This window comes from Nycticebus coucang, chromosome 22 (genome assembly GCF_027406575.1).
Source record: "Nycticebus coucang isolate mNycCou1 chromosome 22, mNycCou1.pri, whole genome shotgun sequence".
In the NCBI taxonomy this organism is placed as follows: Eukaryota; Metazoa; Chordata; class Mammalia; order Primates; family Lorisidae; genus Nycticebus; species Nycticebus coucang.
In genome coordinates, this window is record NC_069801.1 from 6556474 (window position 1) to 6579080 (window position 22607).

At 47.4% G+C, this 22607-nt stretch overlaps 2 non-coding genes across 2 annotated transcripts; one reads left to right on the forward strand and one right to left on the reverse strand.

Annotated features, from left to right (window-relative positions):
- Window positions 1–3643: 3643 nt before the first annotated feature.
- Window positions 3644–3750, reverse strand: LOC128575638 (U6 spliceosomal RNA). Its single transcript, XR_008377064.1, has one exon. It is a non-coding gene; the product is annotated as a U6 spliceosomal RNA (small nuclear RNA).
- A 12205-nt stretch (window positions 3751–15955) lies between these two features.
- On the forward strand, window positions 15956–16084 carry LOC128575719 (small nucleolar RNA SNORA48). Its single transcript, XR_008377129.1, has one exon. It is a non-coding gene; the product is annotated as a small nucleolar RNA SNORA48 (small nucleolar RNA).
- The last annotated feature ends 6523 nt before the right edge of the window (window positions 16085–22607 follow it).

The following is a 22607-nucleotide window of genomic DNA, read 5'->3' on the forward strand; positions in this document are numbered from 1 at the left end:
GGGGCTGGGTGCGGGGGCTTATGCCTGTAATCCCAGCACTCTGGGAGGCTAAGGTGAGACGGTCACTTGAGGCCAGGAGTTTTATTTATTTTTTTGAGATAGAGTCTCACCATATCACCCTGGGTAGAGTGCTGTGGCGTCACAGCTCACAGTAACCTCAAACTCTTGCTGTGAGCTGTGATATTACAGCTCTCTACCAAGGGGGACATAGTGAGACACTGTCTCAAAAAAAAAAAAAAAGAAGCGAAAGAGATAAAGTTCTCCAAAGTGACACCCAGATGAGAAAATAGCAGAAAAGCCTAACTCTCAGTGTCTGCAATATTTCAGTCACATTCCTGCCATCTAGTCCCTCGTCTGGACCCCACGCAGGTCTCAGATTTGTGCTTAAACTTTCCCCCAGGGAGCAGTTTGAAGTCTCCCCTGGCTCCTGCCTAGCCCCTCGGTGCTATGCCTTAGTTTGGTCTCGGGCGCCCCCTTGCGGGATCCTGGAGCACAGCCGTGGAAGGGGCGTCGTGGGCAGCCGGTGGCTGGACCAGTCCGCCCTGCCCGGCACTTTATCCCAGCCCACAGCGCACCTTGCTGTCACTTGCGTCCCGTCACACCCAAATAATATCATTCCTAGCTCTTGCATAGGGCTTTTTTTAATTTTTTAAAACCTTATATTATGGAGAATTTCAAACATATAAAAAATAGAATGATTTAATGAACAATTACTGATTCATGGCCAATCTCATACTTAATTCATTTTCATCCACTCCCCCAACTGGATTAGGTTACAGCACATCCCAGATGGCGTATTATTCAATCTGCAAATATTTATGCATGCGTAAATGATAAAGACTTTAACATCACCATAATACTATTATCACACTTAAAAAATTCTTCAACGTCATTAAATTACCAGTGTCATATTATTAACAGTCTTATCAATGACAACAGTGTTGTGTTCTTTTTTTTAAAAGCCTGCTTGAATCAGGATCCACTAAGATTGAAATCTTTTTATCTTTAGGTTCTGGGTTCACTTTTTTTTTTCTTACCATTTATTTGTCAAAGAAGCCTGCTCTTCTAATTTTTTTTTAATTTCAGAATATTACAGGAGTACAAATGTTTTGGTTACATGGATTGCTTTGGTACAGTTTGAGTCAAAATTATAAGCGTGCCCCTCACTTGGACAGTGAGCTTTGTACCTGTAAGGTGTGAATTTCCTCCTCCCCTGTGGCCCCCTTCCACCTGCTGATTTCCATTGAGTTTTGCTACCAAATGTGCATATGGATGTTGATTGATTGTTTCCAATTTAATAGTGAGTACATGTGGTGTTTGTTTTTCCATTCTTTTGAAACTTCACTTAGAAGAATGGTCCCCATTTCCATCCAGGTTGTTTCAAAAGGTATTAGTTCATCATGTGTGCAGGCCACATTTTATTAATCCATTCATGTGCTAAGGGACTCTTGGGTTGGTTCCACATGTTTGCAATTGTTGTACCACATTAAGCATTGAGTTCACTTTTTTTGATATAATGACTTTTTCTCCTTTGGGTAAATAGCCAATAGTGGGATCTCTGGATCAAATGGTAGGTCTACATTTAGTTGTTTGAGGTATCTCCATACCACTTTCTAGAGAGGTTGTCAGTCCCACCAACATCCACACCAGCATCTGTTGTTTGGGGATTTTTCGTATATATATAAAAATATATATATATAAATACATATATATGTAAAAGCCACTCTCACTGGAGCTAGGTGATACCTTGTTGTGGTTTTGATTTGCATTTCCCTGATGATTAATAATGTTGAGCATTTTTTCATATTTATTGGCTATTAGGCTGTTTTTTTAGAGACAGTCTCACTTTGTCATCCTCAGTAGAGTGCTGTGGCGTCACAGCTCACAGCAACCTCTAGCTCTGGGGCTTAAGCGATTCTCTTGCCTCAGCCTCCCAAGTAGCTGGGACTACAGGCGCCCACCACAGTGCCCAGCTATTTTTTGTTGCAGTTTGGCCGGGCTGGGTTTGAACCTGCCACGCTCAGTATATGGGGCTGGCGCCCTACTCACTGAGCCACAGACACTGCCCTAGTCTGTCTTCTTTTGAAAAGCTTCTGTATTCATCTTGACTGCCTCAAAAAAAGAAGAAGAAGAAGAAGAAAAGCTTCTGTTTATGTCTTTTGTTCACTTTTTATGAAGTTGTTTGGTTTTATTTCTTGCACAAATTGGTTTGATTTCTTTATAAATTCTGGTTATCAGCCCTTTATCAGATGTATAGCATGCAAATATTTTCTCCCATTCTGCAGGTTATCTGTTTGCTCTATTGATTGCTTCCTTGGCTATGCAGAAGCTTTTTAATTTAATTGAGGCCCATTTGTCCATTCTGTAGTTGCTGTGATTGTCTTTGGGGTCTTCATAAATTCTTTGCCTAGGCCGATGTCTGTAAGACTGACTGACTCCTTCCTTCCCTTCCTCCCTCCTTTCTCTTTCCTTCCTTCCTTTCTTTCTTTTTTTTTTTTTTTTTTGGTAGAGACAGAGTCTCACTTTACCGCCCTCAGTAGAGTGCCATGACGTCACAGGACTCACCAGAAACCTCCAGCTCTTGGGCTTTCGCGATTCTCCTGCCTCAGCCTCCCGAGCAGCTGGGACTACAGGCGCCCGCCACAACACCCGGCTATTTTTTTGTTACAGTTTGGCCGGGGCTGGGTTTGAACCCACCACCCTCGGTATATGGGGCCGGCGCCCTACTCACTGAGCCACAGGCGCCGCCTTCTTTCTTCCTTTCTTCCTTTCTTTCTTTCTTAGACAGTCTCACTCTGTTGCCCTGGGTAGAGTGCCCTAGTGTCATGGCTCGCAGCAACCTCATTCTCTTGGGCTCCAATGATACTCTTGCCTCAGCCTCCCAAGTAGCTGGGACTATAGGTGTGCACCACCACTCTCAGCTAATTTTTTCCCTCTTTTTATTAGATCCAGGGGTCTCACTCTTGCCTAGGCTGGTCTCAAACTTCTGAGCTCAAGGGATACACCCACCTCAGCCTCCCAGAGTGTTAGGATTATAGGCATGAGCCATGGCGTCCCGCCTATAAGACTTTTTCAACATTTTCTTCTAGAATTCTTAGAGTTTCATGCCTGAGGTTTAAGTCTGTTATCCACTGAGAGTTAATGCTTGCGAGTGGTGACAGGTGCAGATCCTGTTTCAGTCTTCTATATGTGGTTATCCAATTTTTCCAGCACCATTTCCCCAGTGTATGTTATTATCTACTTTGTCAAAGATCAGATGGTGATATGAGATGGTTTTAGATCTGGGTTTTCTGTTCTGATCCATCGATCTATGTCTCTGTTCTTGCGCCAGTGCCATGCTATTTTGGCTACTATAGTCTTGTAGGATAGCTTAAAGTCTGGTAGAGTGGGGCCTCCTGATTTGTCCTTTTTGCTTAAGGTTGCTTTGGCTATTCAGACTTTTGTCTGCTTTCATACAAAATGTAGAATTCTTTTTTCTAGATCTTTGTAAATGACACTGTTATTTTCTTTGGGATTGCATTGAATCTATAGATCACTTTGGGTAGTATAGACATTTTAACAATTATTATTCTGCTGATCAATGAGCAGGATATATTTTTCCAATTGTTTACATTCTCTATGATTTCCTTCTTCAGTAACTTGTAAACATATGGAGCACTTCATGAATTTGTGTGTCATCCTCACACAGGGGCCAGGCTAATCTTCTCTGTATTGTTCCAATTTTAGTATACATGCTGCTGAAGTGAACACTGCTCTTCTGTTCTAACACAAAACTTCGATTTGCAAGTGGCCGGGGATTGCAGTCATGGTAATGAATAGAGATAACTGAGCCACCATATTTTGTAGTTGGAACTACAGGGGTTTTGCATTTTTGTCCCAGTTTCTCCAACTCTCTATTTATCATAGAAAAACAATTTTTTAAGGAGAAACTGTACCTGAGACAGTATTAGAAAAAAATAAAAAATACTGTACAGCTGACCCTACCTTCTTTCAAATGACCAAAATTTGGCTAAGGCCTTCTGAGCCCATTAAGAAGAGGGACTGTGTGGGCAATGCCTGTGGCTCAAAGGAGTAGGGCGCCAGCCCCATATGCTGGAGGTGGTGGGTTCAAACCCAGCCCGGGCCAAAAACTGCAAAAAAAAAAAAAAAAAAAAACAAAGAAGAGGGACTGTGAGTCTCAATGCTTCTGCAGTATGAAATACAAGGAACTCAGCCCCTGTGTCCAGCCTGGACAGGTGTGGCTCCTGCTTGCTCCCCATCTTGGCCACTGTACAGGGAGCCCTTGGCCTTCTCTCTACCCCTTCCAGAATAATCTGCCCTCCGGAAGCCCTAATCACCTGCCACAAAGCCAGTTTGCCAGCAGCACCTCAATTTCCAGAGGGACATCAACGGTATTAAATATCGTGATGGACTCAAATATCACTTTGAGCCAACACGGCCCTTTGAAATTTAGACAAACTAGGCTTGAGTGCTCTAATTTCACAGCCTATGCAAACCCAGACTGAAACCGCAAACAGACACACTACTGCCTCCAGCTTCCGGCTCACCTCCCTGCAGTCCTCATTCTGCCCTCCTACCTGCAGATGTGGCCTCTGACCAGCTCTGGGACAGCAGACCTGTGCCTGTGGGCCAGTTACCTCCAAAATCCAGTCACACTCAGGATGTCCTGGGATTAGTACCCTTACTAAAATGGAAGCCTGGTGTGAGGGGACCTCAGGGCTCCCTCAAAGGAAGGTACAGGGCTGCCTGTGAGCTGGGACCTATTTACGTGAAAAATGTCATCAGCCATCTGAGGACTGTACCAGGAAATATTCCAGAAAAATGTTATTAATAAATACTTCTTCCTCACAAATGGAGTTTTAAATGGACTGTAGAATTTTTCCCTTATGGCCAATCTATTATTTCTCCAGAAGATTATTGCTTCCTCTTAATTTCCTGCTTTCCTGAATTAAGCTGTAAGACCAATACCATCAACTCTGAGAATTTAAAATGCACACTTTGCCAAGTTTTTGAAATTCTTATTTGGGGTTGCCAGAGGAGATGGGGAGACAGGTAAAGCCCTGCCGCACTCTTCTTTTGGGGTCACCTCTGCACGTCTTCACACTCAGCCTCCCTCAGAAACCGGGTGGCAGGGCCCTCCCCTGGATTTCTTACCCCTGGAGGGGGTGTCCCAGGACGGGGACCTCTCCATATTCCCAGCTGAAGCAGCCCTGATTTCGTGAAATAGACTAGCCTGGGCTGCAGGGAGCTCCCTCGGCCTTGTGGGTGTTTAGTGGGAGAACCCGACGCTCACAGCGAGAGGGAAGAGGGGCTTGGTTGCCATCCTGGGTAAGGTGGTGGCGGGCCGGTAAAGGGGTTTGGGACACAGTCCTGCACAGTGGCTCCCAGGGGGTCCACCAATTTAATCCTGGGGATGGCGGCCTAGAAGCGTGGAGACAGCAGGCTTGGAGAAAACTCAGCACGGCCACCTTTGGGGACACTTGATTACAAGTCCAGTAAGTCGCCGCGTAGCGCCCACCTCGCTGCGGGGGGCCTCGGAAGCCAGGGGTGCACAGCCCAGGCAGCCGCCCCGAGCCGCCGCTCCGCCTGTGGCCACCAGGGGGCGCAGCTGCGCGGGCAGGAACCGCGGGGAACGGCCGCGCGCCTCCACCGCGGCTCTCGGTGACCTCGGGGACTTTTGCGGGCACCCGTGCACGGGGCTAACAACCACCCCAATCTTACAGCCGACATCGATTTGCCCGGTCTACTGCAAAGTGGAGGTGGAGCTGGGACGCAAGCAGGACACAGGCTTCTAACTGCCCTGCCCAGAGGAAGGAGACCACCAGTCCTTGCCCCCCAACCCCCCATCACCATCCAACCCTCTCTCGTCCCCAGGCCCTTCTCCTGGGCGCCTCCCCTACCTCTCCAAGCTCCAGGGGTTATTGGCGGGTGTCAGGGGAAGGTAGGGTGTGAATCTCACTGCATGGAAGTGGCCAAGCAAATAATTTGTTTTTAATGACGTTCATTTTGAGAGCAGTTTGGGGTTCACAGCAAAGTTGAGCGGAAGGTAGAGAGATTTCCCGTACACTTCCAGTCCTCACCTACGCATGGCGCATTTATTACAACTGATGAATCTACCCGGACACATCGCGATCACTCAGAGTCCACAGCTTACATTAAAGTTCACTTTTGTATCCACCATTGCGGCATCTTACCGAATAGTTTCACCGCCCTAAAAATCCTCTGTTCTTTGCCTATTCATCCTCCCTCCCCACGCTCCAAACTCCTGGCAACCACTAATCTTTTTACCTCTCCGTAGCTTTGCCTTTCCAGAAAGTCATGCAATTGGGATCACGTAATGTGTGGCCTTTTCAGACTGGCCTCTTTGACTTAGCAATAAGCACTATGGTTCCTCTATGTCTGTTCTTGCGTTGATGGTTCATTGTCTTCAGCACTGACTAATATTCCATTGTCTGAAATTCAGCAGTTTATTCATTCACCTACCAGAGGACATCTGGGTTCCTTCCAAGTTTTGGCAATTGTGAATAAAGTTACTGTAAACATCCACCTGCAGGTTTTTGGGTGGACTTAAGTTTCCAATGCATTTGCTGGATCATATGGTAGAAGTTTTGTCCCAAGGCATACCATTTCGCACTCCCACTAGCAAGGAATAAGCCTTCCTGTTGCTCCATATCCTCACCAGCATGTGGTGTTGTCAGTGTTCTGGATTTAGACCACTCTAATCGGGGTGTAGTATTTTCACTGTTGTTTTAATTTGCAGTTCACGGATGACATGTGATTGAACATCTTTTCATACACTGTTTGCTATCTGTATCTCTTCTTTGGTGAGGTGTCAGTTCAGGTCTTTTGCCCATTTCTTAATCAAATTGTCCATTTTCTTGTTGAATTTTAAGGGTTTCTTTACATATTTTGGGTAACAGTCCTCTATCAGACGTGTTATTTGCAAATATTTACTCTCAGTCTGTAGTTTGTCTCTTAACAGTGTTTTTCACATAGGAGTTTTTAAGTTAAGAACAGTTTATCAATTATTTCTTGGATCATGCCTTTAGGATGTTGTATCAACACACAGGGGTCTTTGGAAACCATGCACTCTCAGGCTTCTGGGTCTTTGTTACTTCTCTTCTACACTCATTTTAGAGTATTCTCCTTAAAGTCTTAGCACAGCAAACTCCTATTCATCCTGCAAAGCCCAGTTCAAATGTTCCCTCTGTGGTGAAACCTTTCTTAGTTGTCTCTTTTGTCCAGAAAGTTAGTTGCCCCTGCATCTTTGCTTGCACTTGGTGCATGCTCTAAGACCCACCTCAGTGTACACTATTCTGGATGTTCTTGACCCCAAGTGATAATTCCCTGGTGTCTGTGCCCAGTGTTCCTCTGTGGCCACCATGTCCCACCAGGCAGCCTGGATTTCTGCTTTCAGCTACAACAGCATCCCCCCCAAATCCTCCCTTGTCTTTGCTGCAAACACAGTAATCACCAGCCTCTCCCAGGACTAAATGGCATATCACCATTTAGATTAGAAACCCCTGAAAGCAGTCAGTGGCACTAGGACATTTAGAGGCCCAGATGGGGTTGCCCAGTATGGTTAGGCAGGGTGTGCATATCACACATTGAAAGGGGTGACTTTCACATCACGGTCACACTGAACATTGCAGATTTGTGTGTGCGTGGTGCCACCTTCCTCGTAATCAAGGGTCCTGAGGAAGGGACAGCTTTCTAATTCTCACAGAGGAGGCTCTGGTCCAGTGTTGGTCCTGGACTTGAGGTAACCACGGCTGGAGTGAGCCGGCTGCCCTGTGTACTGGTCAGTACTGAGGACGCTAAGCTGGGCAAAGACAAGGGAAGGGGACAGGAGGGCAGAGCGTGGCCGCCCTGCAGCGCTCTCTGTACTGTACTTTCTGCACCTGGCCTTGCCCAGTGGGCCAAACGCAACCAGCTACTGATTAACAGAGGCCTCGGGACAGCTGTGTGTGGCTTTTACAGTACACTGTGAGCGTGTAAACTGAAGTCAAATGTGGGTAAAGAGGCATCTGGCATAGAGGTTAAGAACAAAGCTGTGGAGTGTGACAAGCCATGGGTGCAATCCCCGCTGTCCACTACCTTAGACAAGTTTTCTAATTTCTCAGCCTCCTCATCTGGGGGCTGGGAATACCAAGGGGGCCCACCCCATCGGCCCATTGTGAAGAAGAGATGCGACTTTGGACATAAATGTCTTGGCATAGTAAACCTTGGTACTGGAAATTATTAAGGAATGAAACAGCAAAGGGAGGGGGACGCCAGCAGCAGCAGGACTGACTCCTCTTTGGGGCCCAGGAGGCGCAGGGCTCTGACACTGTTAGGACCTCAAGGAAATGTTTTAATCTCTTTATAGAATCAGGAGAAAAATGAATATAATGATAATAAATGTAGAGAGTACCAAAGAATGTATACACATTTTAAGTGATATTCTTGGAAGTAGAATCTATCATTCTCATAAAGTGTATGAATTGCAGGTACAATGAATGTGTGTAGCATGTCTAGGTAATGGTATTTCAATGAACTTAGAAAAACAATACATAGATAACATTGCTTAATATATATATATATATTTTTTGATACCCTCTATGTGTATTGATATATCCTAATGAATCCACTTTGGATTATGTTTATCTTTTACCAATGGAATTATAAAAATAATTTTGGGGGGGCGGTGCCTGTGGCTCAGTCGGTAGGGTGGCGGGTTCAAACCCCGCCCCAGGTGAACTGCAACCAAAAAATAGCCGGCATTGTGGCGGGCGCCTGTGGTCCCAGCTACTCGGGAGGCTGAGGCAAGAGAATTGCTTAAGCCCAGGAGTTGGAGGTTGCTGTGAGCTGTGTGATGCCATGGCACTCTACTGAGGGCCATAAAGTGAGACTCTGTGTCTACAAAAAAATAATAATAATAATAATAATTTTTTTGACAAAGTCTCACTCTGTTGCTCTGGGTAGAATACCGTGGCATCAGCCTAACTCGCAGCAGCCTCAGACTCCTGGGTTCAAGTGATCCTCCTGCCTCAGCCCCCCAAGTACCTAGTACTATAGTGCATGCCACCACACCCGGCTAATTTTTCTATGTTTTAGTAAAGACAGGGTCTTGCTCTTGGTTTAGGCTGATCTCAAATTCCTGAGCTCAAGTAATCCTCCTGCCTTGGCCTCCTAGAGTGCTAAGATTACAAGTGTGAACCACCTCTCCCAGCCTATATAAAATACAATTTTTAATATTGTTTTTAATGGAGGAAGGGACCCACAAAAGCAAAGTGCCCAAGGCCCCATGAAAATCACAGCACAGCCCTGAGCCCTACCCTACGTGCTTTTTTTTTTCTTTTGAGGCAGAGCCTCAGGCTGTTGCCCTAGGTAGAGTGCCACATGGCAGCTCACAGCAACCTCCAACTCCTGGGCTTAAGTGATTCTCTTGCCTCAGCCTCCCAAGTAACTGCGACTACAGGCGCCCACCACAACACCCGGCTATTTTTTGGTTGTAATTGTCATTGTTGTTTAGCAGGCCAGGGCTGGATTCGAACCTTCCAGGTCAGGTCTATGTGGCTGGTGCCTTAGCTGCTGAGCTACAGGTGCCGAGCCCCATACATGTTTTTCGGGCCCTTTCTCTGGGATCTTCAGTCTACTTTGTAAGCAGAAATGAAAGGGCGCACACACACACACACACACACACACACACACAAAAGGACACAATTAGGGACTAATTCTAGGCAAATGCTCTTGGGAGCACCTATCCCCCCACTTTTCCCTCCCACAGTCAAGGTATTTGTCCAGAGGGAGGTGGAAGAAAAACCTCACCTTTGACCCTTGAAGGCCTTGAAAGTGGGCCAGTGGTGAGCAAGTATTGATCCAGTGATTTGTTTCTGTGATTACTTGAACATGTTCAGCTGCAGATTCTCATTGGGAAAAAAAGAAAAGAAAAGAAAACTTGGCACCAGAGACCCAAAAAACCAGTCTAATCCAGGCACAGTGGAGGCAGCCAGGACTTATAAACACCCTCACTGGCCTGGCCCAGCGGAGCCTGCGTGGTTCGGGCTGTCCTTCCCGTGTTTCACCCCGTGGCACTAGCTGAGCTGTTGTTTGCCACAAGGAGAGGAGGGAACAGAGGGAGGTGGCTCTGATGACTCCTCTGGGTACCTATTGTTCATTCCTTCTGGGGCTGGACAGACAGAGGAGCTCCCCAGCTGGCATGGGAAAGGTCACAGGGCTAAAGTGACTTGTCTTGAACAGGTGTCCCTCAGAGCCCTGCACCCCAGGACCCTTATCTGTTTTCAGGTAATTATTAAATCTTTTTTTAGACAACCATTGCTGCTTTCTTCTGGGGTACAAGGGTAAAGCATGCGGGGTGCAGGTGGGCAGCTCAGGGGAGAAGAGCTGTCCCTAGGAGCTGTGGCTGCAGGCTGGGCCCTGTTCAAGCTCATGATCCTTCTGAAATGCCCCTGTCTGTGCCCTGCCGAGCCTTCAACATCCACCATCGCTCTTGTTCACACACCTCAAAATGAAACTACAGACCACGGGCGGCGCCTGTGGCTCAAAGGAGTAGGGCACCAGCCCCATATGCCGGAGGTGGCAAGTTCAAACCCAGCGCCGGCCAAAAAAACTGCAAAAAAAAAAAAAAAAAACTCCAGACCAACCTTTCCTTTCCTTATACCCAACCTCTCACTTGCAGGAGGAGAGGGGGGATCTATGGGGCCACTTCTGACCCTGACCTCCCATTCCCCACTGACTCAGCATCTCTCCCTTATCTCACCTGCTTTAAGGGTCTACAGGGCCAGGAAGGGGAGCTGCCAAAGGTGGCTCTGGGCAGGATAGCAGAGCCTTCCAGGCTCATCTCCAGGCCTCAACCCTGAAGGCCCCCAGGAGTGCTTTTTGGTGCACAGAATAGAAGATCTCATGGACAGAACAGGGCAGAAGCTATACTTTCTGTATCAGGTGGCCAAAGGCAAGGGCCCTGGAGGGAGCTGCTCACACCACAGGACCCGCACCCCTGCCACAGGCCCCACCCCTACCTCAGGGTCCCCACCATCACGGGCTCCCCCAGGCCCCACCACCTCCATGGCCAGGACACTCAACCTGTTGGAGCCTCCCTCCCACTTGGCAGAACAGGAATAGAAGAGTGTCCACCTTAGAGATTATTCCAAGGATCAGACTGAATGTAGGTAAAGCAAGAAACACTAATTTACTTTACTGTGTTTTACTGATGTGGTACTAAGACCCAGAAGGACCATGGTCATTTCCCGCAACCTCTGTCACAAGTTATCACAACTTATGTGGCTTGAAACAACAGACATTTAGTCTCTCATGGTTCCAGAGGCCAAAAGTTCAAAAATGAAGGTGTTGGCAGAGCAGCCCTCTCTCTGAAAGCTCTGGAGGAGGATGCTACCTCGCCTCCCTCAGCATTTCCTGGCTTGTGGCCACTTCACTGTAGGCTCTGCCTCTGTCTCCATGTGGCCTTCTCCCTGCGCCTGTGTCTTCTCTTCTGTTTTTTATGAGGACACCAATCCTTGGATTTAGGGCTCACCCACGCAATCCAGGATGGTCTCATCTAGAGGTTCTTAATCAAATCTGCAAAGACCCTTTTTCCAAATCAAGTCATATTCACAGGGGTTCTGGGTGGACATATCTTTGGGGGTCAACCGTCCCACCTCCTATGGAGCCTGATGTCCAGATGAGTTAATGCTGAAATAGAAGCTAGACCCAGTTCCTTCTATCCCCACTGCTAAAGGACAAGGAGCAGCAGACACCAGAAACTACACTGAGTGGCCCTAGTCACCACTCACATGCTGAGAGGTTACAGGTGAGGCTGCAAGGTCTGCAGTCTGCACACTGGACCTTGATGGGCAGTGACCCTCGTAATTGCTCTGAAAACCCACCTGGACCACCATGCCCCTCTGTGGCCCCATGTGGCCCCATGACAGGTTCTTCTGCCTAAGAATGGATATGTGTGACGTTCCCACTCACATTAGCTTCTGGAATCAATTTCTTTTTTTGAGAGAGTCTTACTTTGTTGCCCAGGCTAGAGTGCTGTGGCATTAGCCTAGCTCACAGCAACCTCAGACTCCTGAGCTCAAGCAATCCTCCTGCCTCAGCCTCTGAGTAGCTGGGACTACAGGCACCCGGCACAATGCCCAGCTAATTTTTCTATTTTTTAGTAGAGACAGGGTCTCACTCTTGCTCAGGCTGGTCTCAAACTCCTGAGCTCAGGCAATCCACCTGCCTCGACCTCCCAGAGTGCTGGGATTACAGGTGTGAGCCACCATGCCCAACCTTGGGGTCAATTTCTTTGGCTGCTTCAGTATTTCCTAACTCTGCCACTGCAATCACATTCATGTTTGATCTGGCATCAAAAAGCGCCCTCCCTCCAAGGCAGGGCAACTGCCCTATAGTCAGGGCTAAAATTCTGTCACTTGCTAAACCGTCCCAGCCTCACTTTTAGTGTCTTAGAGGGGAGAGAAATGACAATTAGAGGCCAAAACAAGTGTGGCTATTTTTCCTCTGAGCCTGGCCCATTCCTTTTTTGTTCCCCCTGGTTTCTGTCACCCCATAGCCTGGCTCTGCATGGAGTTCAAATTTTGAATATGTGTCCTTTAAACAAGGTTCTTAATCTGGTCCCAAATGAAAACCTCAAGTGGGGGTGACTCTAACTCTGAATCACCTTGAGAATTCACAGTGACAACTGCCATCTATGAGTATTACTAAGATAAATAAGCATTGCCTAAGGCTGGGCACTATGGCTCACATCTGTAATGCTAGCACTTTGGGAGGCTGAGGCAGGTGGATTGCTAGAGCCTAGGAGTTGGAAACCAGCACGAACCAGAATGAGATCCTGTCTCTCAAAAAATAGCCAGGCAGGCGGTGCCTGTGGCTCAAAGGGGTAGGGCACCAGCCCCATATGCCGGAGGTGGGGGTTCAAAGACAGCCCCGGCCAAAAACTGCAAAAAAAAAAAAAAAAAAGCCAGGCATTGTGGCAGGTGCCTGTAGTCCCAGCTACTCAGGAGGCTGAGACAAGAGAATATCTTGAGCCCAAGAGTTTGGGGTTGCTGTGAGCTATGACACCATGGCACTCTACCCAGGGTGACCAAGTGAGACTCTGTCTCAAAAATAAATAAATAAATATTGCCTGAAAACAATCAGTAAGGGGATAGTTTTGGGTTATTTTGATAACAGCTTTATCGAGGGATCATTCACATACAACACTTAAAGTGAGCATTCTTTTTCTCTTTTTTTTTGTGTGTGTGTGTGTGTGATTTTTGGCCAGGGCTGGGTTTGAACCCACCACCTCCGGCATATGGGACCGACGCCCTACTCCTTGAGCCACAGGTGCCACCCTAAAGTGAGCATTCTTAAACACTTAAAGCATTCACTTAAAGTGAGCAGTTCAATGATTTCTAATATATTCAGAGAGTTGTGTGACCATTACCATAATCCATTCTAGAACGTTCTCCTCACCCCAGAAAGAAGCCATACTCCCTAGCTGTTACCCACCATTCTTCCTCCCACCCACCTCCCAGCCTTTAACAATCACTAATCTACTTTCCGTCTCAATTAATTTGCCTACTCTGGACATTCCATATAAATAGAATCATATTTTTAAAAAAGTAAATAGACAGCAGGCACAGTGGCTCATGCCTGTAATCCTAGCACTCCGGGAGGCAGAGGTGGGCGGATTACTTGAGCTCACAAGTTTGAGACCAACCTGACCAAAAGCAAGACTCCTGTCTCTACTAAAAATAGAAAAACTGAGGCAAGAGGATCGCTTGAGCCCAAGTTGGAGGTTGCTGTGAGCTATGATGACGCCATGGCACTCTACCCAGGGTGACAGCTTGAGATTCTGTCTCAAAATAAATAAATAAACAAATAAGGCAGCACCCATGGCTTAAGTAGTAGAGCTCCGGCCCCATATACCCGGGGATGGCGGATTCAAGCCCGGCCCCGGCCAAAACTGCAATAAATAAATAAATAAACAAATAAATAAATAAAAATAGAAAAATCAGCTGGGTATGGTGGCAGGCACTTGTAGTCCCAGCGACTTGGGAGGCTGAGGCAGGAGAATCATTTGAGCCCAAGAGTTTGAAGTTGCTGTGAGCTATGAGACCATAGCACTCTACCCATGGCAACAGAGTGAAACTTTGTCTCAAAAAGAAAAAACAAATGTATGACACCACCTCCCTGAATGAAGAGAGGAGAAGGTGCTGGTCTAAAGTGACCCAGGAAAGTTTGGAAATGACTGGCGATATTGAGACTGATAAGAAAGGAAGTCTGCATGTGCGCTGGACTCTATAGTCACTAAACCGGTTTCTCAGCGAGTACTGGTTAACCATTCAGAGCCACTGTTGGGGTATGCTAGGGTTAACTAGCAAATAAGTGGATGATGGATGGGGAGGGCCAGGTTTCTCCTATCAGAGAGAGGAGCTATAGACAAGCAAAGGGAAGGCGGGAAGAAGCCATGCGATGCTCAGAATTGGAGGCATCAGTCTGTTACTACAAATACGGAAGGGCAAATATGGAACTTATGGGCATGTGTGTATTACTCCTACACGTGTATATACATATGTGGATCATGTACATATTACTTGTATCTATACATGTGTTTCCAGTTTGTCTACTGAGAGGCTAAGAGCCACAACACCCAAGTAACCACGAGCAATGAGGTCTTGGTCTAATGCATTGTCCCCAGTAAAAGGAACCCAGGCTCCTGGGAGAAACGGTGGATTCCAGGGCTCGGGCAGGGACTACGTACGCTGAGCCAGAAGCATCTAGTGAAGGAAGAAAGTAAGGAAATGCTCACAAATCAAAATGATGGGGCTATGACAAAGTCACACGGAGTCAAGTGGACGAGCTCCCAGGGCCAGAGCTGGAACCACGTGAACAACAAAAGAAATAATGTTGCATTGAATAATAACTCCCAGGGTAAAATTAACGTCCAGGAATCCATAAGGTGAGAATAAATAATGAATAATAACAAAACTCATGTGCAGGATTCTTTTTTTTTTTCTTTTTTGAAACAGTCTCACCATGTCACTCTTGGTAGAGTGCAGTGGCATCACAGCTCACAGCGACCTCAAACTCTCCAGCTTATGCAATTCTCTTACCTCAACCGGGACTAAAGCCGCCTGCCACAACACTGGCCGTTTTGGTGTTGTAGTTGTCATTGTTGTTTGGCAGGCCCAGGCTGGGTTTGAACCTGCCACCTCCAGTGTATGTGGCCGGTGTCCTACCCATTGAGCTATAGGCACCGTCCATCACGTGCAGGATTCTATGTAACATATGGGGGCGCTGCCCCCTCCAGGAGGTGGAGCATTAACTCCTCACCTTTCAGTGTGGGCCGCACACAGTGACTTACAAAGGGGACAGTGTGAAAGAAGGCCAGGAGATTTGGGTCAGAGCCCTTAGCACAGGGGTTTTGGTGCCAGTCACATACACAGAGGGTGGCGGGTTCGAACCCCACCTGGGCCAGCTAAACAACTGCAACAAAAAAATAGCCAGGTGTGGGCAGTACCGGTGGCTCAGTGAGTAGGGTGCCGGCCCCATATACCAAGGGTAGCAGGTTCAAACCCGGCCCCGGCCAAACTGCACCAAAAAAATAGCCGGGTGGCATCTGTAGTCCCAGCTACTTGGGAGGCTGAGGCAAGAGAATCGCCTGGGCCCAAGAGCTGGAGGTTGCTGTGAGCTGTCACACTCTACCCAGGGTGACATAGTGAGACTCTGTCTCAAAAAAAGAAGGGCAGGGGACAAGGTAACTTTACAGTGGAGAAACCTGGCTAACAGGTCAACATTATCCATGTAATTCTTATCCAGAGCGGATGAATGTGCTCTGATGTGACATGATGAGAATCACACCTCCATGGTCTTCCCCCGCAGAGCCCAGAACCCCAGTCTAATCAGGAGGAAAACATCAGATGGATCCCATTTGAGGAACTTTTGACAAAATACCTGACCAGTACTTCTCAAAACTGTCAAGGTCTGGTGGTGCCCATTTTATATCAGCCAGGGACAAAGAAACCCCTGGTTTATCTATCCCAGAGTGGCTTTTGATCTGTGCTTATGCCTGAATCATGCCTGGGGCACATGGATTGAAAAAAAAAAACTGTCAAGGTCATCAAAAACCTTGATCACAAGCAAGAGGAGTCTTAGGAGACTAAATGTTATGTAGTGTCCTGGACAGGATCCTGGAGCAGAAAAAGACATTAGGTAAAAAACTAAGAAAAAGTGACTTAAAGTAATAATGTGTTGATATTGGTTCATTAGTTGTGACAAAGTACAAAAGTAATGTAAGATGTTAGCAGTAGGGGGAACTGGCTGAGGTGGGGGGCTGTGTGTGGGAACTCTCTGCTATCTGTGCAAATTTTCCATAAATCTCAAATGATTCTAAAATTTTAAAAAGGTTATTTAAAAACAAAACCAGCTAGCCACAAGGTGGCTCACACCTCTAGCACTTTGGGAGGCCAAGGCAGGAGGATCACTGTGGCTAGGAGTTTGAGACCAGCCTGAGCAACATAGTGAGACCCTATCTGTTAAAAAAAATTAGCCAGGCATGGTGGCTCCCAGCTACTTTGGAGGCTGAGCAGAAGGATCACTTGATCCTAGGAGTTTGATGTTTCAATGAGCTAGGATGAGGCCACTGCACTTCAGCCTGGGTAACAGAGTGAGACCCTGTTTCTAAAAAAAAAAAAAAAAAGGAAGGGACACCAGAGTGCACACAAAGAAAAGACCATGTGAGAACACAGCGAGCAGGTGGCTGCCTACAAGCCAGGAAGAAACAATCCCTGATGGCATTCTGACCTTGGACTTCCAGCCTCCAGAACTGTGAAAAAGAATGTCTGCCGTTTAAGGCCCCAGACTGTGGTACTTTGTTAGGGCAGCCCAAGCAAACTAGTGTGTTTGGTAATCTGATATTTCTAGCTCTGAGAACAGGGAGTGACATTTATACACAGACAGGTGTGTTCCTCAGCTAAATAGCTTAGTGTCTGCCGTCACATTGGCAGAATTGTCCAGAGTGCATGGGTTTACAGCGGGCTACAGCCACCCCATCCCTTTTCAGACCTGGGCACCTGTGCTGGCTGGATCAAGGAAACAAGAGCATGTAAACCTCTGATTGAAACCAAGGGATCGTGGGTGGCGCCTGTGGCTCAGTGAGTAGGGTGCTGGTCCCATATACCAAGGGTGGCGGGTTCAAACCTGGCCCCAGCCAAACTGCAACAAAAAATAGCTAGGCATTGTGGCAGGCACCTATAGTCCCAGCTACTCAGGAGGGTGAGGCAAGAGAATCACCTAAGCCCAAGAGCTGGAGGTTGCTGTGAGCTGTGATGCCACAGCACTCTACCGAGGGCAACAAAGTGAGACTCTGTCTCCAAAAAAAAAAAAAAGAAAGAAAAGAAAAGAAAAAAGAAACCAAGTGATCTTGTTCATTCATTCATTTGGCAGATAGGTATTGAACCTTCAATGTTGCTGGCACTGTGCCAGGTGCTATAGGCAAACAACATCATTAACTGTTTTATCACCAATATTCTAACCCTAAAGGGCCAAATAGTGACTATTTTCAGCTCTGTGGCCATACAACCTCTGACACAACTATTTGGCTCTCCCTATGTAATGACAGCAGCCGGAACAGTATGTTAACAAGTGAACAAGGCTGGGTCCCAATAAAACTTTATTTATTGACACAGAAATTTGGATTTCTTTTTTTTTTCTTTTTGAGGCAGAGTCTCACTTTGTCGCCCTTGATAGAATGCTGTGGCATCACAGCTCAACCTCAAACTCTTGGGCTTAAGCCAGCGGTTCTCAACCTATGGGTCATGACCCACGGGAACTGTATTAAAGGGTTGCGGCATTAGGAAGTTTGAGAACCACTGGCTTAAGCGACTCTTTTGCCTCAGCCTCCCAAGTAGCTTGGACAACAGGTGCCTGCCACAACGCCCAGCTATTTTTAGAGATGGGATCTCTCTCTTGCTCTAGAACCAGTGAGCTCAGACAATCCACCCACCTCGGCCTCCCAGAGTACTAGGATTACAAGCATGAACCACCAGGCCCAGCCCAGAAATTTGGATTTCTATACTTTTCACATGTCACAGAATACTTCTCTTCTTTCTCTTTTTCTCCCCCCAACCATTTAAAAATATAAAAACCAGGGTGGTGCCTGTGACTCAGTGGGTAGGGTGCCGGCCCCATATACTGAGGATGGCAGGTTCAAACCCGGCCCCAGTCAAACTGCAACAAAAAAATAGCCAGGCGTTGTGGCAGGCGCCTGTAGTCCCAGCTACTTGGGAGGCTGAGGCAAGAGAATCGCTTAAGCCCAAGAGTTTAAGGTTGCTGTGAGCTGTGACGCCATGGCACTGTACTGAAGGTGACATAGTGACAAAAAAAACGTGCACAAGAACTCAGGCAGTGCCTGTGGCTCGGTGAGTAGGGCGCCGGCCCCATATACTGAGGGTGGTAGATTCGAACCCAGCCCCAGCCAAACTGCAATAAAAAAATAGCTGGGCATGGGCGGCGCCTGTGGCTCAAGGAGTAGGGCACTGGTCCCATATGCGAGAGGTGGCAGGTTCAAACCCAGCCCTGGCCAAAAAAACACACACACAAAAAACAAAAAACAAAAAATAGCTGGGCATTGTGGCAGGTGCCTGTAGTCCCGGCTACTAGGGAGGCTGAGATAAGAGAATCGCGTAAGCCCAAGAGTTTGAGGTTGCTGTGAACTGTGATGCCATGGCACTCTACTGAGGGCAATGGGGTGAGACTCTGTCTCAAAAAATAAATAAATAAATAAAAATGAAAACCATCCTTAGTCCCTGGGCCATACAAAAAACATAGGGCTGAGCCTTATTCTAATTAAAAAACACAGATGTGGTCTCAGCACCTGTGGCTCAAGCGGCTAAGGCGCCAGCCACATACACCCAACTGGCAGGTTTGAATCCAGCCCGGGCCCGCCAGACAACAATGATGGCTGCAACCAAAAAATAGCGGGGCATTGTGGCAGGCGCCTATAATCCCAGCTACTTGGGAGGCGGAGGCAGGAGACTCACTTGAGCCCAGGAGTTGGAGGTTGCTGTGAGCTGTGATGTTGCAACACTCTACCCAGGGTGACAGCGTGAGGCTCTGTCTCAAAAAACAAACAAACAAACAAAACACAGATGTGGAATAAAATCTCTCTACAGCCGATAAATCAGTTTTTCTTTGTCTCAATTCTTGTGAATAGATACAATTTCTCAGGTACAGTCCCAACTATGCAAGACATAAAAATTAAGTGGGCATGGTTTCTGCAAATAGGTACCCAGTTCCACCCCCTACTGGGGACATGAAATTTGAATGAAAACACCTGTTCAAAGTCACTTTCCCAGCTACTCCTCATTCAGGGCTGGTGACTTGTGACCTAATCTCCACTCCAGGAACAAGATGCTTCTAAAGTTCTGGGGTTGGAAATGTGATCCGTGACCACAGGGGGTGTGTCTATGAGGGAACAGATGAGGGGCCCAAGTCCCTGCCATGCTCTTAGTAACCAGGGTCGAAATGCCAGCTCAGCTTCTAGGTCAAAAGATTGGCTTGTCCCTGTGGTTGCCTAAGAAATGCAGGCTACTCCCGGCTTCTACAGGATTAGCTGACACCCCCTTTCCCTCCGCAGAGGGAAAGCCCTTGGAACAAGAGAGGACAGCAGGAGAAAGGAAACATCACCAGCCTTCTAGGACAGCAAGTTCCCAGGGGCCGCAGGCACCCTGCCAGGACAAGCCAATCTCCCAGGGATCAACAAACAGGGACCGGGAAAGAAGCAGTCCCAAGCCGGCACTGCGTGCGCCCCAAACTGGCTGGAGCATGGAAAATCCCATTGAATATGAGGTCACAGCTAAAACAAACAAACAAAATACACTGGTCCTCACGCTCTGAAGGGAGATCCAGTCTAAAAATCACAGACCACGTTAAAGGAATGAAATGTTATGGGCGGCGCCTGTGGCTCAGTGGGTAGGGCGCCAGCCCCATATACGGAGGGGTGGTGGGTTCAGACCCAGCCCTGGCCGAATTGCAACAAAATAATAGCCGGGCGTTGTGACGGGCACCTGTAGTCCCAGCTACTCAGGAGGCTGAACAGGAGAATCGCCTAAGCCCAGGAGTTGGAGGTTGCTGTGAGCTGAGCTGTGTGATGCCACGGCACTCTACCAAAGGTGATAAAGTGAGACTCTGTCTCTACAAAAAAAAAAAAAGAAAGAAAGAAAAAAAGAAATGAAATGTTATTATGATCATGGGCTTGGGTTCTTGGAACTAAGTTCACACTCTTCTGGAGCGACACCCTGCCTGGAAGAGGGGGTCAGAGGGGGTGAGAGAGGATTGCCATCCACAATCCTGCGAGCTGTTCTTCTCACATGTGGTGTTTCCTAGCCTAGGCACAGGCAGTGCAGTGAGAACCAAAGCAGGAGAACAGAATTATCACCTGGTGGGAGAATCTGGCAATACCAAGGGAGCTGGTGGCTGTGCTTCCAAATGCTGGGTGCAGCAGCGCCATCTGCACTCCCAGAGGGAGACCCTGCAAGGCCCCTGCTGAAGGTGCGGGGCTCTGCTAGATCCCAGGCACTGCCACCTGGCCTGGTTAACTCAGTGGGTCAGACATCGTCGGGGATGGTGGGCCAGCCCCAGAGTACCCCTTAGGTGCCTATGGCTTCCCACATTCTCTATGGGGACATTCCCCGGCTAGGGGGATACACATGGTCTGTGAAGGAGGTGAAACACATCTAACCTCCCAGGCCTTCACCATCTGTGCCACAATCTACACAGCCCCACGGGGGCCCAGTGGGGTCCCTAGTGCCCAGACACCAAGGAGGAATCCAGGTAGAAGTTATACTCATATGTATATTTCTATAATTAGACTATTTGTGATTCAAATTCATGATACCACTGAGACCCTAACTCTGATTCGTGATCTTGTAAGCAAATTATGGATGGCAATATCCTTTTTTTTTTTTTTTTAAGACAGTCTCACTCTGTTGCCCCAGGATAGAGTGCCATGGTGAAAGCCTAGTTCTCAGCAACCTCAAACTCCTGGGCTCAAGTGATCCTCCTCCCTCAGTCTCCCAAGAAGCTGGGAGTACAGGTGCCTGACACAATACTAGTCTAATTTTTTCTATTTTTAGTAGAGATGAGGATCTTGCTCTTGCTCAGGCTAGTCTGGAACTCCTGAGTTCAAGGGATCCTCCTGCCTTGACCTCCCAGAGTGCTGAGATTACAGGCATGAGCCACCATGCCCATCTGGCAATGCCCTTCTGATTGTGACTGTCCAGTGGGGAAGATGAGGCAACTGGGGACACTTTAGGTAAGGGAAGACTATGGAATGGGAAATCAATAGATCAGGTTTGCTGAAATTAAATACCACCTGCGTATCTAAGACCCATCTGGAGGTGACTAACCAGTAGCGGTGTTCCAGAACATACCTCAGGAAAAGGGTGAAGCTGAAGATAGAATCTGGGAGTTCTATAGATGCCAGAGGGATGGTTTGTAAAGTCTCAGGGCTAGATGAGGTCACCCAGAAAGACGGGATACAGCCCCCAAATCACAGCACTGGGAAGCTTGGCAGTTTTGGAGCTGCAGGAACCCCATTCTATGCCACTTTGAAAAACATCCAGCACACACCCTTCACTGGCGAACATTAGGGCACCTCTGAAAGAACAGGGATGGAGGAATATTAAGACTTGGATCTTCCAGCCTGAGCAAGAGTGAGACTTTGTCTCTAATAAAAATAGAAAAATTAGCCTGACATTGTGGCACCCACCTCTAGTCTCAGCTACTTGTGAGGCTGAGGCAGGAGGATAGCTTGAGCCCAGGAGGTCGAGATTGCTGTGAACTAGGTGGACACAACAGCCTATCCTGAAGCAATGGAGTGAGACTCTATCTTAAAAAAAAATAAAAAAAGACTTGGGTCTCGTCTTCTCTCTGCCCCTTACCAGTTGTATAGCTCAGCAAGATGCAACTTCTCTAAGCCTCAATTTCCCAATCTATAAAATTGCTGTGATTTACATGGCTTTCATTATTTATCAATAATCAAATTACAAGCTCAGCGCCTATAGCACAGTGGTTATGGTGCCTGCCACATACACTGAGGCTGGTGGGTTCAAACCCAGCCCAGGACAGCTAAACAACAATGACAACTGCAACAACAAAAAAATAGCCAGGCGTTGTAGCAGGCGCCTGTAGTCCCAGCTACTTGGGAGGCTGAGGGAAGAGAATCACCTAAGCCCAGGAGTTGGAGGTTGCTGTGAGCTGTGATACCACTGCACTCTACTGAGGGTGATAAAGTAAAACTCTGTCTCTAAAAAAAGAAAAAGTAAAAGAGTTTGAAGTTGCTGTGAGCTGTGACACTACAGCACTCTACCGAGGGCAACAAAAAAGAGACTCTGTCTCAAAAATAATAATAATAATAAATAATCAAATTACATTTCTCCAGTGCCCTTAAGCACTGGTGTTGGGAATGAAGGGCCCCTGTCCTGGAGGGCCTGGGGCAGAGCAGTAAGAGTGATAAGGAAGGAGTGGCAAAGTCCCAAGGAAGTACAAGGCGCCGCTCTTAACCCTGAGATAGGCTGTGTGTTAGAAACATTACCATTTCATAAAAGAGGAAAGTG